This window comes from Bubalus bubalis, chromosome 10 (assembly GCF_019923935.1).
Source record: "Bubalus bubalis isolate 160015118507 breed Murrah chromosome 10, NDDB_SH_1, whole genome shotgun sequence".
NCBI classification, from domain to species: domain Eukaryota; kingdom Metazoa; phylum Chordata; class Mammalia; order Artiodactyla; family Bovidae; genus Bubalus; species Bubalus bubalis.
The window spans coordinates 31,148,375-31,167,477 of NC_059166.1; the positions used below are offsets into that span (position 1 = coordinate 31,148,375).

The following is a 19,103-nucleotide window of genomic DNA, read 5'->3' on the forward strand; positions in this document are numbered from 1 at the left end:
AACAGACAGACTTCTTTTAAGAGGAAAGAGTTCTTTACAAAAAACACTTTGTTTTCACATACATCTATACTATTCAAAACAAAATCAAACCTGCTGGCAAATTGTGGGTTCCCAGGGACATTTAAGCTCTCATTAAAATGGAAAGCAATCAAACCTTTACATCTACAGATTACACATTTAATAGTTTCACAAATTTGACAAAATTCATGAAGACATCTAGAATGCTTTCACCAAATCGTAGACATAAATATAGAAATCATCATCAAATTTGATGAAGCAGATGGACAGTTTGACCTTTACTTGATGGATGATCATGCCATTCCTTTCAGAGACATCTTGTTTGGTGTATTCCACTTGTTTACCCACCAAGAAGTCTACCACTTCTCCTCGTTCCCTTTGTACTGGGAGTGAATCAATAGAATAAGGCATAGCGCGAAGGTCACCTTCTTTATAATCATCTAAGAGCTGGTACATATACAAGACAGGATCTTCTTCATAGGTGATGTAAAAACCCGTGTTCATTACAGGGACGCGTGCTAGGGTCATTCCCCTCCACTCATCTTTAGAGCCATCCTCTGTTTCAAACAGGTGCTTCACTGCTTTGCTACTCATCATGTCCGCTAGGTGTGCATCACAGGTTTAAGAGGTTGCAACTCTATCAGGGAGGACTTCAAGTGCAGAAATTCTTTCATCTTTATTAAGTTCTAGTTCATAGACACAGTCAAATCCATCGTATTTTATAAGATACAAAGAAGGATTTACAGGCACCTGGTCCAGAATGGTTCCTTTCCACTGGGTGACAGGGCTGTTACCTTCTTTCCACCCATGGCGAATCCTGCAGCCTATGATACTCTGTTCTGGCTGAGAAACAAGTGAGCTGGATCCCACACTGCTCCGATGTTTTGCGTGAGTCGTCCTTTTCTTCATTATGCTAGCAGATACACCAGTGATATCTGCATCAGCTCTGGACCACTGGTCAGCTATCTTCCTTAATGAAGTCTTCATCTGAAATTACGTGAAAAGTGGAACTGCTGGATGAGGATGAAAGTTCAAGATTCTCCAACTTGAAACCTTCCACGGAATTTCAGTGTTCTTATTAATCCATTACCCAAGTACTTCTTTTACAAGTTCAGCAAAAGCTTGAAATAGTTAAGTACTTTGCGGGGCCGCAGGTGCCAATGTCCGAAGCCCGCGGTCCTGCTGCTCGCTCCCAGCACTGGCAACCCAGGAAAAGACACAGGCCGGCCATGCCCCCGCCCCAGCCACGCCCAGCCACGCCCAATCCCTAAGCACAGCCCCGCCCCAGCCTTGCCCCCAGCCTTTCGGCGCCTGCGCGCTGAGGGTGCCTGCGCACTGAGGCCCCCTGACTGTGCCTGCCTTTGTTGACTGGATGCCAAAATCTTTATTTATCGTTGCAAAATTTCAGTTATTAAAAGGGTGTGCTTGATTTTCTTTCGATCCTATAAGAGGTCAAGTATGCACAGTTCTTGCATTTCAAGCTCTTATGATTAAGGAAAACTGTACAGACGGAGATCATGGATCACGCGGAGCTGCAACACTGAGTAACAGGATATGTGAGTTGCCTATCAGGATCCTTCCTCTGTCCTTGGCATCATCCATCCCTGGGCCCTGGGCTCACAAACAGGCTGTGCTGCTGCTTGCATACATAATTCACCCGCGCTTGTCAGTGGCTACAAAATGATGTCACCAGCTTTGTTCTCCACAAGAAAACTCTTAGTTCAGTTCAGTTCAGTCACTTCTTGCGTCCAACTCTTTGCGACCCCATGGACTGCAGCATGTCAGGCTTCCATGTCCATCACCAACTCTCACAGCTTGTTCAAATTCATATCCATCCAGTCAGTGATACCATCCAACCATCTCATCCTCTGTCATCCCCTTCTCCTCCTGCCTTCAATCTTTGCCAGCATCAGGGTCTTTTCCAGTCAGTGACTTCATTGCATCAGGTGGCCAAAGTATTGGAGTTTCAGCTTCAACATCAGTCCTTCCAATGAATATTCAGGACTTATTTCCTTTAGGGTTGACTGGTTTGATCTCCTTGCAGTCCAAGGGACTTTCAAGAGTCTTAGCTAACACCACAGTTCAAAACCATCAATTGTTCAGTGCTCAGCTTTCAGTTGGACTATAAAAGTCCAACTCTCACATCCATACATGTCTACTGGAAAAACCATAGCTTTGACTATACAGAACTTTGTTGGCAAAGTAATGTCTTTGCTTTTTAATATGGTGTTTAGGTTGGTCATAGCTTTTCTTCCAAGGAGCAAGTGTCTTTTAATTTCATGGTTGCAGTCACCATCTGCAGTGATTTTGGAGCCCAAGAAAATAAAGTCTGTCACTGTTTCCACTGTTTCCCCATCTATTTCCCATGAGGTGATGGGACCAGATGCCATGATCTTCGTTTTCTGAATGTTGAGCTTTAAGCCAACTTTTTCACTCTCCACTTTCACTTTCATCAAGAGGCTTTTTAGTTCTTCTTCACTTTCTGCCATAAGGGTGGTGTCATCTGCATATCTGACATTATTGATACTTCTCCCAGCAATATTGATTTCAGCTTACACTTCATCCAGCCTGGCATTTAGCACGATGTGTTCTGCATATAAGTTAAATAAGCAGGGTGACAATATACATCCATGACGTACTCCTTTCCTGATTTGGAACCAGTCTGTTGTTCCATGTCCGGTTCTAACTATTGCTTCTTGAATTTCTAAGGAGGCAGGCAAAGTGGTTTGGTATTACCATCTCTTGAAGAGTTTTCCACAATTTTTTGTGATCCACACAATCAAAGGCTTTGGCCCTTACAGTCATTTGGGAGCTGAAAGAACTGTATTTGAAGGTGTTTGCAGAACCGTCAAAACTTCTGGCTTGATTTGACCTTCTCTGTGCCGTGTATGTAGAAGCCATGAACTTAATACTCTGTTAGTATTATGACTCAAAAAAATAAAAAAGAACAAGAAAATTAAGTATTCAGTGTGCCCCAGATGGCTTTCTACTTGACTTTGGACACCAGAGATGGGAGAATTTTTAGCTGTTCTATAAAACTCGTGATATGAAGTTCATTAAACACGAGCCAGAGTGATGGGAATCTTCAAGTATCTCTACCGAAACTTATTCTGAGACTTCTTAATGATGGTAAAGAAGTCAAAGTAACATGCCCAGGGTCATGCTCCTTTTTCAAAGAGTCCATAACTTTGAAGAAAGAATAATATATTATTTGGAAGGAATGTAGAATAACCATTAGTGTTTATAGTTGAATCATGTTTAGGAGTAGCCCGTGCCTTTGAAACTACTCCATGAAAGAGTTCTGTGATTTCATCAATTTAGGAGACCACTCTCAATACTTTCTTTTCCTTACAGGGTGTCACTGATATCTGATGAGTTCTGAGAACTTCTGCAGTAAAGAACCCCTGGAAAACTTCAGATTAAACAAACAAGCACAACAAACAAACAGATATCTAATGGTGAGTGTTTCAGTTATCTGCTTTGTTAGTGTGTATTACCATTTTTATCTTCTATCTCCTCTACAAAACCCTTACTAAAACTCTGAGGTGAAAAAGGTGAGTTCATGTTTTGAGTGAATGTGAAGAAGTGGTTGGGTGTATGGCAAAAGGAAAGACTGGCTTTGGGTGATAGCCGACCTATGGGTTCCATAGACAATGCAGAGTAACAAGGTGGGTAAAGCTCAACATTCAGAAAACTAAGATCATGGCATCTGGTCCCATCACTTCATGGCAAATAGATGGGAAAACAGTGGAAACAGTGGGTGACTTTATTTTTATGGGCTCCAAAATCACTGCATGTGGTGATCAGAGCCATGAAATTAAAAGACGCTTATTCCTTGGAAGGAAAGTTATGACCAACCTAGACAGCATATTAAAAAGCAGAGACATTACTTTGTTAACAAAGGTCTGTCTAGTCAAGGCTATGGTTTTTCCAGTGCTCATGTATGGATCTGAGAGTTGGACTCTAAAGAAAGCTGAGTGCTGAAGAATTGATGCTTTTGAACTGTGGTGTTGGAGAAGACTCTTAAGAGTCCCTTGGACTGCAAGGAGACCCACCTAGTCCATCCTAAAGGAGATCAGTCCTGGGTGTTCCTTGGTAGGATTGATATTGAAGCTGAAACTCCAATACTTTGGCCACCTGATGCGAAGAGCTGACTCATTGGAAAAGACCCTGATGCTGGGAAAGATTGAGGGCAGGAGGAGAAGGGGGTGACAGAGGATGAGATGGTTGGATGGCATCACCGACTCAATGAACATGGGTTTGGGTGAACTCCGGGAGTTGGTGATGGACAGGAAGGCCTGGCGTGCTACGATTCATGGGGTCGCAAAGAATCAGACATGACTGAGCGAATTAACTGAACTGAACTGACATATGGGTTCCATGGACAGTGCAGAGTAACAAGGTGGGTAAATAGAGATTCTGTGGGATTTTGGAGTAGGGACATGCAACGCAGATAGGAGGAGGTCAGAGAAGGCTTCCTATACTGTGAAAGCTGAGTTGAAACTTGAAGGGTGAATGGGAATGATCCAAGATGCTTACTTCTTGGAAGGAAAGTTATGACCAACCTACATAGCATATTAAAAAGCAGAGACATTACTTTACCAACAAAGGTCCGTCTAGTCAAGGGTATGGTTTTTCCAGTAGTCATGTATGGATGTGAGAGTTGGACTCTGAAGAAAGCTGAGCGCCGAAGAAATGATGCTTTTGAACTGTGGTTTTGGAGAATACTCTTGAGAGGCCCATGGACTGTGGAGATCCAACCAGTCCATTCTAAAGGAGATCAGTCCTTGGTGTTCTTTGGAAGGAATGATGGTAAAGCTGAAACTCCAATACTTTGGCCACCTCGTGCAAAGAGTTGACTCATTGGAAAAGACTCTGATGCTGGGAGGGATTGAGGGCAGGAAGAGAAGGGGACAACAGAGGATGAGATGGCTGGATGGCATCACCGACTTGATGGACATGAGTTTGGGTGAACAGGGAGTTGGTGATGGACAGGGAGGCTGGCGTGCTGCAATTCATGGGGTGGCAAAGAGTCGGACATGACTGAGCGACTGAACTAATTGAACTGAAGCATTCCATTATCATTACTATGTAACCAATTACCTCAAAACTTAGTCTTAAAACAACCATTTCATTTTGCTCACAATTGGGAAATCAGCAGGGACTTTTTTTTTTAACTCTAAATTTTATTTTTTTGGCCACACTACATGGCATGTGAAGTCTTCCCACACCGGGGATCAAACTTCTGCCCCCTGCACTGGGAGTGTGGCATCTTAACCACTGGACCAGGGGAGGGTCTTGGTTGGGCATTTCTTACTTGGAGGTTCACCTGTGTTTGCAGCCAGATAGCAACTGGGCTGCAGTCACCTGAAGGCTGCTGCCTTAGTTTTCCAGGGTTTCTGTAACAATGTATCACAAACTAGGTGCTTTAAAGGACAGAGATTTATGGCTCACCAATTTGGAGCTAGAAGTCCAAAATCAAGGTGTCAGCAGGGTCACACTCTGTTTGAAGACTCTAAAAACGGATCATTCCTTGATTCTTCCTAGCTTCCTGTGGTGGTTTAGTTGCTAAGTCCTATCCGACTCCATTGTAATACCATGGGCTGTGGCCCGCCAGGCTCCTCTCCATGGGATTTCCCAGGCAAGAATCTGTAGTGGGTTGCCATTATCTTCTCCAGGGGATCTTCCTAATTCAGGGATCGAAACCCGGTCTCCTGCGTTGCAGGCAGTCTCTTGCATGGCAGGCAGATTCTTCACCGATTCCTCCAGTGGTTGCCGGTAGTCTTTGCTTCATAGATGAATCCCGTCCGTCGCTGCCTTTCTTGTCAGGTGACCTTCTCCCTGTCTGTCTCTTCACAGGGTAGGCTTCTCCTTCTGTTTGTCACTGTGTCCGTATTTCCCTCTTCTAGTGAAGACACCAGTTATTAGATTAGGAACCCCTCTGGTCTACAGCCACACCACCCTGAACATGCCCAATCTCGTCTGATTTCAGAAGTTAAGCAGGGTCAGGTCTGGTTAGTACTTAGATGGGAGGAACCATTCTGGTTCAGTATGACTTCACCTTAACTTGGCTATGTCTGCAAAGACCATCTTTCCAAGTATGGTTACATTCACAGTTCCAGAGGTTAGGACTTGACATTCCTTTTGGAGGGACACTATTCACCTCATAATAGCTGGTTGAGGCTGAATGTCTACGATGTCTCATTCACATTCTGGCTGTTGAGGCTGGTTGTCAGATAGGAACTCAGCCGGACTGTTGACCAAAGCACCTGAGCATGGTGGTCTGGGAGAAGCTGAACTTCTTACTTGGTGGTTGATACCCCTACTCCCACCCCCTCCCTCAGCAGACATCCTGAGGACTGGGAGGAAGCTTCATGGCCTTTTCTGGCCTTGCCTCAGAAATCATATAGCATCACTTGTGTCATACTCAATTGGTTGAAGCAGTCACAGACTGTGACTCCCAGTGGAGGAGTGTGAAAGAATTTGAGAGTATGGGATTATTTGTTCTCTGAAATGGAATGTTCAGTGTTTTTATAAATGAAAAGGAATTAACAAAACAGTTAAAAGTCTTCAAAAGCCTATGACTGTTCTATTACCCACACCCCACTGATAAAAAGAGCACCAGGAAAAGAGCAGAAGAAGACAAGATAAACTAGGAGTGGAGCCCACCCCTCCACAAACAGCTTTCTTTTTTAAATTTATTTTTAATTGGAGGATAATTGCTTTACAATGTTGTGTTGGTTTCTGCTGTACAATAATGTGAATCAGCTATAAATATACATATATCCCTTTCGAGCAAATAGCTTTTTCATTGCATTGTTCTCAGGTAAGCATTTAAGTATGCCAGTGCTAAGACCCTGGCTGATACAGACTCATGGATCAGAGCACATTTGCTTTCTTATATTAGATGTTTAAAACAGTATCATGTATTCTGATGAACTGTGGCATACTTTTTCCTTCAGCATACCGTATTGAGAGGGGATGGACACCTTCATTGATCTCTAAGTGAATGCTTGTTCCTTTTTAGTCATTCATGTATATGCATGCATTTTTGGAGTCTCCCAGGTGGCTCTAGTAGTAAAGAACCCACTTGTCAAAGTAGGAGACATAAGAGACTTGGGTTCAATCCCTGGGTGGGAAGATCCCCTGGAGGTGGAAATGCAGACTAGAAGGAAAGAGGACAAAGTTACCTCTGTGAAGTAATAACAGTTAGTTGTGCTGGGAAATGTTTAAAAACCAGCTCTCTTGTTGGGGGTAGTCCAGACTTGTGGCATTTGCCATTTTCTGTGGTGTAAATGTTTCTGCCAGGGCCAGTTTCAAAACACCAGTGTGACAATGTTGAATAAAAATTGGGAGGAGATGCCATCTCAGTAAGGTTTCCCAGGTGGCGCTAGTGGTAAAGAACCTGCCTGAGAATGCAGGAAACTTAAGAAATCTGTGCATGGGGAAGGTCCCCTGGAGAAGGACATGCACGGCAACCCAGTATTCCTGCCTGGAGAATCCCTTGGACAGAGGAGCCTGACGGGCTACAGTCCATGAGGTCGCAAAGAGTCAGACACACTGAAGGAACTTAGCATGCATGCATGCCATCTAAATATCATCTCTAGCAAGCTGGCAGAAGCCAGCTCCAGCACCCCACTGTTTCTATCCAGCCATAGGCAGATTGGGATGAACACATTTATATGACAGCAGGAATTTAATAGATTAAAACACTATAGTGAAGTAGTTTTTCGGGAAAGTTATTGTAAGTCAAAAAGGGAGTGTTAATTAGCTAGCAGGTGAATATAAATAGGAAGCACAGGTGTGTTTGTGTACCCTCTCAATGGAGGGTACAGTGCCATTCAAGCATTCCAGGTTTCAAATGCAGATGAAGGCAGCCTCATGGTTCCAGGATCCTGGTACATTGTCATGGTTTCTAAACTATTGAATGTGTTGGCTTACTATTGCAAATCAAGCTTCTGTTATAGCTGGAGAGTTTAGTTGTCTTCTTTCTTAAACCAGTTTTATGTTTAATTTTTAATTAGCAACATGAGGTGGGAGGGTGAAAAATTATCTGAAGATAATAGAACAACCAGCATGGTTTCATTTGAAGTTCTCTGAACGTATGCTGGAAATGTGACCAAAATTATATAACTGAATCTTGGAATCCAGAACCCAGGTGACAGCCTTTAAAGCTTAAAAGAATAACTTTAAAGAGAACAATACATAGAAGTAGTAAATAGCAAGTATTAAAGTGACAGTATGTATAAACCCCTAACATGGACCATGATAAAAATATAAATAGGTTTCAAAAATGTTCAGAAAAATCCTGGTATGAAGGGAGTACCAAAGTTATTATGGAAAACTAGCTGTATTTTCAAGTTAAGACCAAAAATCTTGAAGTGAAATAGGTGCCAGCCTCGATCTCCTGCATGTTGTATCATTACATGAAATTGTCAAAAATCCAAAGGAAGAATGGATAGGACATTGGGAATTTATTTTGATATTTTAAAACTTGTGTGCAAATTGGGTTTCTGCAATTACATGCTATTTTAGATGCTTTATTAGAAGTCAGTAGTGTCCTGATGATGGGTCGCTAGGAATAGACAGCCCTCTGTGTAGCAGTACAGAAGTGCATTATCTATAGAGAATTTAAAAACAGTAATTAAAATGACTACTGGTTAATTTGCTTTTCATCACAATCATGTGCTAGTAATTCTAAGCAATGTCAATGATGAATCTTAAAAAAAAGTTGTTGATTTAAGTTCTAAATTTTTATAGTTACAACCAAGTGTTAATTACATATTAGCTGCAAATTTGCTTATATTATTATTACTTGTCCTTTAATAGACATTGTATTTTACAAAGAAATCAATGTAGAGAATTCTCAGTTATTTTCCTGGCTCTAATGCATGTGGATTTAGCTACAAATGCTTGTTTCTATAGTAAGTTCATAATGGTTTGGAGTTCTAGCTGGTTTCTGACAAAGTTCACATCTTCTTCTGCTTCGTTCTACAGGGCTTATCAGTACAGGTGAACTTTTAGTGCCTCTCTGAGAGAATTAAGGAGCATAAATGAGGGGAAATAGAAAAATAGAATATGTATGTTTTTGATGTAATAAATCTTCATTGAGCACACAATGTCAGAAGATTGCTGTCTATCATATATCATTGTTATCCGAAGAACTTGTGGAATGTTTGTGGTGTTTGGGGGCTGTTACCATACAATAATGTTAGCGTATAAAAGATGATAAGCTTAAAACTCTCCTTTTCATTTTTTTTGCCACTGTTTTCCACACATATAAATAGAATATAGATTGGCATTGTCCAGTGGAGTTTTCCTCATTGATGGAAGTGTTCTATATCTATACTGTCCAGTTTAGTAACCACTAGTCACATGTCACTATTAAGCACTTGAAATGTGGCTTGTGAGACTGAATTTTTAATTTAGTTTGATTTAATTTTTATCGCCACCGGTGGCTAGTGTCTACAACAGTTGGACAGTGCAGGTCTAAACTCAATTTATTTCCTTCTAAAACTATGTAGAAAATAACTCATGAAATATCCACAACAGGAATAAAATCTGAATAGCTTTTATATAACATGCACTATCTCCATCACTCAGTTAGCACTGGCTTTCTCCTGGCTTTCAGTTCAGTTCAGTTCAGTTCAGTCACTCAGTCGTGTCCGACTCTTTGCGACCCCATGAATCGCAGCACGCCAGGCTTCCCCGTCCATCACCAACTCCCGGAGTTCACTCAGACTCATGTCCATCGAGTCAGTGATGCCATCCAGCCATCTCATCCTCTGTCGTCCCCTTCTCCTCCTGCCCCCAATCCCTTCCAGCATCAGAGTCTTTTCCAAAGAGTCAACTCTTCGCATGAGGTGGCCAAAGTACTGGAGTTTCAGCTTTAGCATCATTCCTTCCAAAGAAATCCCAGGGCCGATCTCGTTTAGAATGGGCTGGTTGGATCTCCTGGCTTTAGTGGTTATCATTTTATATGCAAATTATCTGATTTCCCAATAATCTATGGATTCCTTTGAGGGAAGCTATTGTTAATTTATTGGAGAAGGCAAAGGCACTCCACTCCAGTACTCTTGCCTGGAAAATCCCATGGACGGAGGAGCCTGGTAGGCGGCAGTCCATGGGGTCGCTAAGAGTGGAATACGACTGAGTGACTTCACTTTCACTTTTCACTTTCATGCATTGGAGAAGGAAATGGCAACCCACTCCAGTGTTCTTGCCTGGAGAATCCCAGGGACAGAGGAGCCTGGTGGGCTGCCGTCTATTTTTTTGCATTCTTTAAGCATCTACCACAGTGTATGTATGTGTATGTGTAGCCAATAGTAGGCATCAATAAATATTGACTGAATCATAACCTGTAAAGTAGTGACATTGATACACACACATATGCACACACGTACACACTATATATTTAATCATTATTTGAAGATTCTCTATATTTATGAATTTACCCACTCACTAAAATTTGTTTGTAATCCCCAGATCAACACTCCCAGTGCTTCCGTTGTCATTTATGGACTGCAGAGCATGGTGACAAATTTAAGATTGCCCATCATGCACATTGAGAGGGATCATGCACATTGAGAGGGAACAAGCCTGAATTCTGCCTTCTGGCTTCAGCTCTCATGCTATATACAGGGCCCTTTGCCTGGTCTATTTAATGCTATATTTTTCATGTTTTTGTTGGTGATTTCACTGTTTAAAACAGTGAAATATTAGTGCTAAAACATTTAGTGTTTTAAGGTGCAAGAAGGCTAATGTGCCTTACAGAGTAGATACATGAGTCAGATAAGCTTCATGCAATTGGTGCTGTTGGCTGTGGGTTCAATGTTAATGAGTCAACAGTTAATATTAAATAAGGCATCTTTAAATAAATACACCATAAAACAAGGTTCTATGTTGATCAGTCAATGAAAATGTAACCTGAGGCTTGCGGGAACCCAACCCTGTAAACTCTGTATTTCTCCTCAGGAGCAGTGCTTCAGTATTCACTAATTCATTGCTCACTATGACTTTATAGACTATAACTATCATGAATAATGGGAATCAACTGCATATGCTTGCACATATGTGTAGAATATATATATGCATGAATGTGTATGTAAAATCTGTGAATGTGTGTATACAAAATCTGTGTGGTGTATGAGCAAGTTCTTCACTTTACAAGTCCACCATGCCTGCTATCTGAGGCAGGGGAAGGGCTGATTTTAGTAGGCGATGTGTAGTGACACTGAAGCGAGGGGAGATTCTAGTGGAAGTTAAGTCACCTTTTCTATTGGCCGGTGGTCACTGCTGTAAATTTCATTTGTATATATCTTCTCTCCTTTCAGGCTTCTGGGGCTCTAGCTCTGAGCACTACTTCTTTTCTCTTACATTCCCTGATAGTGTACACTTTGAAAGTATGCCTGAGAGTGCTTACTAAATACAGAAGCACGGCAGGCCATCTGTGATTCAGGTTGATCCCAGTGAGATTTATTTGTTTTTAAATTATGCCTCTGATGCGTCTTCATCGTGGCTTGTGGGCTCCTCTAGTTGTGGCATTCCGGCTCAGTAGTTGTGGCGCGTGGGCTTAGTTGCCCCAAGGCCTGTGGGATCTTGGTTCCCAGACTAGGGATCAAACCTGTGTCAACTGCATTGGAAAGTGGATTCTTACTGGACCACCAGGAAAGTTCCCCAGTGAGATTTATAACAAAGCTAAACACATCACTCTTCAATGGTATAACCTTTTCCAACAGAGTGCTGCCTTTTTTTACATTCTCTAGGGAGAAGGTAGGACTTGCCTGCTCTTCTTTCAGTAATTGTGGTTGTGCTAGTTGGGAGCAGATGAGCCGAGGGCCCGGTGGTCTTCGGTTCTGTGAATTAGCTCAGCAGCCAGGATAGGGGAGCCAGGTCCCTGGGAATAAGCCAGGCTGTCATTTCTATCTGTCTCAGAGTACCTCATCTTTGAGAGGAATCAAGTCAAGAATCAAGACTGGGTTTGGCAGCTGTGAATTTTTTATTCATACAGTAAGAGTCTGAAGACTGAAATAAAGAAATGGAATCTGTAATCATATAATCTGTATGACTGTAGCAGAGGTCAAAATAGCTGTTTCCCCTTCACACTAAGTAACCTGTGTTGTTAGAGATTTGGATGGAAGCTTGCTGCTTCTTGAAGAAGTATTGTCAATTTTCACCAAAATTAACTCCCAGTGTAAAACTGTCTTTCATTTGTATAAACACGAAATTTATTAGCCCTGCAGATGTTCCAGAAAACAAGCTTTATAAACAAAAAAGCTAGCATTCTCTCCCTACGCAGCTTGCATCTATCAACACTCCGCCAGCATGAATGGTTATGCTTGCTTGAGCAACTCTGAAGTGAGCCAATCTGAGTGCCCTTGTCTCAGATTTGAGATGCACTCACTCCGTGTACCCTCAGCATTCAATTGACTGCAGACTGACCCAGTGCCAAGATTGTAAGCAGCTGCTATTTCATTTGTATCTACTGACCATATTTTATTTACTGGGGGATTTTTTTCTTTGTAAAATGCTTGCATCTTTTTTACTTCTGACTTGTTTTTATTTTAGGAGGGCATCTGCTAATTCGAATCTGGAAATAATTTCAAAAGTTAGCTGTCAAATTTGTCAGCAGCCCTCATTCTCCCTTCTGTTTGTATTTTTCTTTTCCTGTCTCAACACTTTTAAAGTTGGGTGAGCACTGAACCAGAACCTTCAGATAGACGGTGATTCTGGATCATTTAGCTGAGTTTTCTGCTGCAGATTTGGGTTTTGTTCAGTCGCTAAGTCATGTTCAACTCTTTGTGACCCCATGGACTGCAGCATGCCTGGCTTCCCTGTCCTTCACTGTCTTCTGGAGTTTGCTCAAACTCATGTCCATTGAGTCAGTGATGCCATCCAACCATCTCATCCTCTGTCATTTCCTTCTCTTCTTGCCTTCAATCTTTCCCAGCTTGAGTCTTTCCCAATGAGTCAGCTCTTTTCATCAGGTGGCCAGAGTTTTGGAGCTTCAGCTTCAGCATCAGTCCTTCCAATGAATATTCAGGATTGATTTCCTTTAGAATTGACTGGTTTGATTTCCTTGCTGACCAAGGGACTCCCAAGAGTCTTCTCCAGCACCACAGTTCAAAAGCATCAATCTTTAGTGCTCAGCCTTCTTTATGGTCCAACTCTCACATCTCTATAAGACTACTGGAAAAATTACCGAGAAGTAAATGAAGCTTAAGCTTTAGGGTCCAATCTTCCCAATGTTGTTAGAAGTTCACATGTTCTCCTGAATTTATATATTTCTGAATTTTTCTAATTTCATATTCTTTTTCTTAAAAAGCATCCTTTCCTCCCTCTTTTCCAAAACACACCATGATCTAAAATTCAAGTCCCACAAACCCTGAGTCTGTCTCTGCCCCTGTGGCTATGTGGGTGACCCTGGACCTGTGTGTCATTTTTCCTTCCATAATACTGCCAGCTTCCCTTGACCTAGGAAGCTGAAACCTGTTGTGCATTGTTAGTCTTGCTCCTTTCTTGGGAGCTGGGTTAGGCTGACAGACCTTTCATGCTCAGATAGGGCCCTGTGATAATTGTTAACAGTTCTGTAGTTTTCTCTGTGTATTACTCAGTGTTCTTCAGAGAAACTGACCAATAGGAAATTGGTTGATTATAAGGAATTAGCTCATGTCATTTTGGAGGCTAGCAGGTCCTAAATCTGCAAAGCTGATATCTCCATTTAAAGACCATCAGGCAGGAGAATTCTCTCTTATTTGGAGGTAGGTCTGATTTTGTTTCATTCAGGCCTTCACCTGATTGGATGAGACCCACCCACACTCTGGAGGGCATTTGGCTTTACTCAGTATACCAGTTTAAATAGTAATTTCATCCCAAAACATCCTCCCAGAATTCTCTAGAATAATATTCAGCCAAATAGCTGAGTATCCTTCGACTTAGTCAAGTTGGCATGTAAAATTAAGCACATTTTGTTAGCTGTGTGTGCTTAGATACTCTGTCTGTGTCTGCCTCCTCACAACCCCACAGACTATAGCCTCCCAGGCTCCTTTGTCCATGGGGATTCTCCAGACAAGAATACTGGAGTGGGTTTCCATGTCCCCCTCCAGGGGATCTTCTAACCCAGGGATCGAATCCAGGTCTCCCACATTACAGGTGGATTCTTATCATCTGAGCCACCAGGGTAGCCCAAGAATACTGTGGTGGGTAGCCTACCCTTCTCCAGGGGAACTTCCCAACCCAGGAATCAAACCAGGGTCTCCTACATTGCAGGCGGATTCTTTACCAGCTGAGCTGTTTTACCAGTGAACTGTTATTTCCATGACTGGCCTATTTATATCCGGGTTCTTAATAGTTTTTTCCTTTTTTAAACTATATATGCAGTTCCATTTTAGGACAGATTTTTGAAAATCTGTTTTATGTCCTATGGAAAAAAGATAGGGAATAGAGAAAAGGAGGAAATAGGGTCTTGTCTTTGAAGAATTTGTCCTTTAGGAGTAACCCTGTGATTAACTTACTCATTGAAAGAACTCATTCACCAGATTGGACAGTTCAAAGGCCAAGCAACGACTGAACTCAAATGCAGATATTCCAAGGAGTCTTAAAGAGAGGCAGAGCTCTTTCTAGAAACAAACACTTAGGAGAGGCTTCAGGTGAATTCTGAAGCTAAATTAAAACAACAACAACAGCAACACTTGTTAAGTTGATGTTAACAAAGCAGTTAACTTGATGGAGATCAGGAAGTGGGGCTTCTGTTAGACAGGAACATCTGTAAGGATGTCCAAAGCGTGGTGGCTGGATTGTTTAAAGAGGTGGGACCAATTTGAGGCCGGAGAAGTTGCAGAAATACAGGTCAGTGGATTGTGGAATGGCAGAATATGAATTCAGCTTAATTCAGCTCAAAACCTCGTGACGTTTTGAATTGAGGGACACCTTCTCATGGCAGAGAACTGGTGTTTAATGAAGACTTTTAACTGAATACGTGAACCAAGAACTTTGTACAATAAACAGAATTTTCACTGCAGTACTTTTTGCTCTTATAAGAACTTGAGAGAATTGCTCTTCCTTTATAACATTAATCTATGCCTGTCTTTGGAAACTACACATTTTTTTTTGAGGCTGATTGAAAATTTACCACATATAAAGGCAGTTCATAACCTTAAAATGCTTATGAAACTTACATATGTAATTATGCCTCACGTTGTCCATAATAACTAAGAACTGACAAGTTTAATTTCCTTCCCTAGGTCAGTTTGGAGCTTCAGGAATAGCTCCAGAGGGAGAGAAAGGGAGGTGTCTTGTTTCATGAATTGAGTTTCTGCCTAAAAATTGTTGGAAGAAAGAGGTTCCCTGATTTTTTTTTTTTAATAAAGAAAATTACTGTCTTAGGTTAAAATGACTAGTCAGAGAGAAAATCCAAATTAGATTAAGAAAGCTCAGAATGTGTGTGTGCGCTTGTGTTTTGGGGGTGGGGGAAGAAGGAAGGAGGGAGAGGTGATATAAAAAGATCATTTGATTTGCCAACATATCTGCTTATAGAATCTTATCTATTATAAATCTGTAATTCACAAAATGAAACACAGTTGTATAAATTGTATAGATTCTCAGAAAGTCACAAACTAGCCATCAACTTGTTGGGCTTAAAGCAGAAACCTCAGAAATGAATGCTTTAATTTTTCTCATTTCTATCAGCAATATGATCTAGAACACCAGAGCAAAAGTTGCACCAGCTTGACTAGTTTATAATTTAGTTTTAATTATTATTTACTTGATTCTTTAGTCTAGAAAACACTATATCTTCTAAAGAGTAAGTACAATTTATTTCACTCTTATGGATAAGTCAGTTGCTTCCTCAGGAGCTTGCCAAACAAGACTGAGGTATGTTAACAGAGGCTTCAGGTTGGAAACGCCTAGCTTTCTATACAAACTTCAGTATCCTTTTGTTTGTATAATTTAGAATGTCATTTTGATTACTAGAAATCCATTTTAGATCCTTTAGCAGGCAATGGCAACCCACTCCAGTACTCTTGCCTGGAAAATCCTATGGACGGAGGAGCCTTGTAGGCTGCAGTCCATGGGGTCGCTAAGAGTCGGACACGACTGAGCGACTTCACTTTCACTTTTCACTTTCATGCATTGGAGAAGGAAATGGCAACCCACTCCAGTGTTCTTGCCTGGAGAATCCCAGGGACGGGGGAGCCTGATGGGCTGCCGTCTATGGGGTCGCACAGAGTCGGACACGACTGAAGCGACTTAGCAGCAGCAGCAGCAGCAGACTTAATCACCATACTGTCCCCCATCCCCTCGCCAGAAAAAACTAACAAAGAAAACCCCAATCTTTTTTCATCTAGATCAGTCAGTAGCTGTGAACCAGGGGTGATTTTGCCCCCTGGGTAATATTTGTCAGTGTCTGGAGACATTTGTTTGTTACAACTGGGGGAGTGCTCCTGGCATCTAGAGGAGAGATAGGGATGCTGCTAAATAGCTTACAATGCACAGGAGATTTCTCTTCAACAAAACATTGTCTGGCCCCAAATGAAGCTGAAGCACCAATACTTTGGCCACCTGATGTGAAGAACTGACACATTGGAAAAGACCCTGATGCTGGGAAAGACTGAAGGCAGGAGGAGAAGGAGGCAACAGAGGATGAGATGGTTGTATAGTATCACTGACTCAATGGACGTGTGTTTGAGCAAACTCAGGGAGATAGTGAAGGACAGGGAAGACTGGCGTGCTGCAGTCGTTGGGGTCGCAGAGTCGGATATGACTTAGTGACTGAGCAACAACAAATAACAACAGTTCTGAGGTTGAGAAATCCTGCTCTAAATAGATCTATCCGGGCTCATTTTGCATTTGGTATCTGTTGGACTGTCCATCTTTCAATGCCGTCTTTGCTTTGAAAATAGGAGAAATAGCCTCCACAACCTCAGCAGAGAAATTTTCAGGCAAGTATATAGGCTAGTTTCAAATGATAAATGCTGCCCCTCTTGAAAATATTCTTAAAATATTGGAATCAAGTCCCTCTAGTCCTTGCAAATAACTTTTCTCAGGAAGGGAAAATACTGATCAGTTCAGTTCAGTTCAGTTGGTCAGTGATGTCTGACTCTTTGCGACCCCATGGACTGCAGAAAATACTGATCAAGGAATGTCTAAACAGTGAGAATGGCAGATTCATGGATACCATGATAAAAGGCTATTTGGGGCTTCACATTTTTCCTCCATCGACCTTTACTGTGGCACTGTTGACAGTGCTCATCTGATACTTAATAAAAAATGATCACCTTGATTCTTTGAAAAACAGAGACCAGTTTACATAAAATCCCACCACCTGCTCCAGTGTAAACGGTAACACCCATCCACAAGCCCTGTCCTTCGGGGATTCAAGGAGAACCTTTGTGCTATGTCTTTCCAGCAGCGGTGGCCACAGCCGCCCTGCAGGTGGCAAAAAAGGTGTCATTTAGTGGGTGATTGGTAAGTATTATTGAAGGACTGCCTTCAGGCAGACTTTCTTCCCTGACTCCGCCATTCCCTTTCCTCTAACCACGATCAGTGTTTTCTCCTGGTCCACCTGGGCTGCTCCAATAGCAAGAAGCTTATAAACATAAACAAAGAAAAGAAGACATTCAGGTTAGAGGAATTTTCAGGAGGAGAATTAAAAACTGAAAGTTAGAAAACAATTTAAAAATTAGAAAATTAAAAACCATGTTTCTTTTTTAAAATTTATTTATTTTTAGTTGAAGGATAATTGCTTTAAAATGTTGTTTTGGTTTCTGTCATAAATCGGAATTAATTAATCATAGGGATACATATGTCCCATCCCTCTTGAAGCTCCCTCCCACCTCCCATCCCATCCCACCCCTCTAGGCTGTCACAGAGCACTGAAAACTGTTTCTTAAACTTAGCAAGAAGGGATGTTCAAAACAGGAGGCATATGTGCTTAACTTGAAGTTTGCTTGACCTTGTTTGGACATCCTGTGGACCCTCTTATCTGCCTCACGATAATTTTTTGTCAGTTCCTGCAAAATGTTTTGACTACAGCGAAAGCTGATCTACCCTGTTTAGCTCAAGTGGGTTGGGAAATAAAACCATGTGAAAATCTTGGGGCTAGAAAAGAAGTCCAAATGGATTAGGATGTGCTTTTAATTTGTGAGTTCTACTGATACAGGTAACTGTGTATAAACTGGAAATGTAAGCTGCCTTAATTCCAAAAGGTGGTTTTAGCACATGTGTGATTTACAGATCTGTTCCTGAATTTTTACAGTGCATTTTTGAGTCTCAGTTCTAGAGAACTCATAAGACAACTCCCAGCCACGGAAGTAGGTACAGTACATATGGTAGACCTCTTATCTCATTTCAGACTGGCCAGAGTGTAATGTGATCTCACTGCTTTGATAGCCTTGGTACCTTAAAGGAATGAATGTTCAGAGATCATCATTGGGTCCTTTGATGAAAAGAACTGATCTAGAAGAAAGAAATCCCAGCCAGCTTGAGAAATCAAGTAATCAGAGAAACCACATGGGCACTAGGACACTTAGCTGCTGGCACAGAAGGCAGAACCTGCTCTGGTAACAAAGCAGCTTTTCCCAGGTCATCCAATAGGGAAGGCAGCGAGTAACCCGTAACAGTGGGGCCCAACACTGGGCGTATTATATAATTAGCACTCTGTTACTCAGGGCCTTATTCCCCAGCTGATGTTCTGTGCTCTTTCCTGCTGCTTGACTGTTAGCCAGCTTGGAGCTTAACACCTTCACTAGGATGTTGGTTTTTCTATAAGAGATGTTAGAACATTTTCACAAGCCACAATTTAAAAGTAAGGGTGATAAGTACACCTGTGTTCTTTATTCCCATTGTGACATTCAAAACAGTACTTTCTGTTTTAATCATACCTTTGCTTGACTGAAGACCAGTGACGGTCCAGAATTTTTATCAGTTGTCAAACCCCTTACCGATGAGCAGGAGCTCAGTGAGCCAGAAGTTACCACTTACTTTTCCTTGAAATTCAGTCTGACTACAAGAAAGCGCTTAGTTCTGGGAGCTATCTTGGTGGTGTCAGTGCTTCACTCTCATGTTAATGGATTATTGAGAGAAAC

General features: G+C 41.7%; 1 long non-coding RNA gene and 1 pseudogene across 3 annotated transcripts in view; one reads left to right on the plus strand and one right to left on the minus strand.

Moving 5' to 3' along the window:
- The window catches only part of LOC112587417, a 56,791-nt gene that overhangs the window by 32,037 nt on the left and 5,651 nt on the right, over positions 1-19,103 (plus strand). For all 3 annotated transcript variants that reach the window (XR_006542329.2, XR_006542331.2, XR_006542330.2), the window contains exon 3: positions 3,373-3,476. This is a non-coding gene — a long non-coding RNA (uncharacterized LOC112587417). The remainder of the gene's footprint in view (positions 1-3,372; positions 3,477-19,103) is intronic.
- Positions 156-1,803, minus strand: LOC102404430 (annotated as a pseudogene).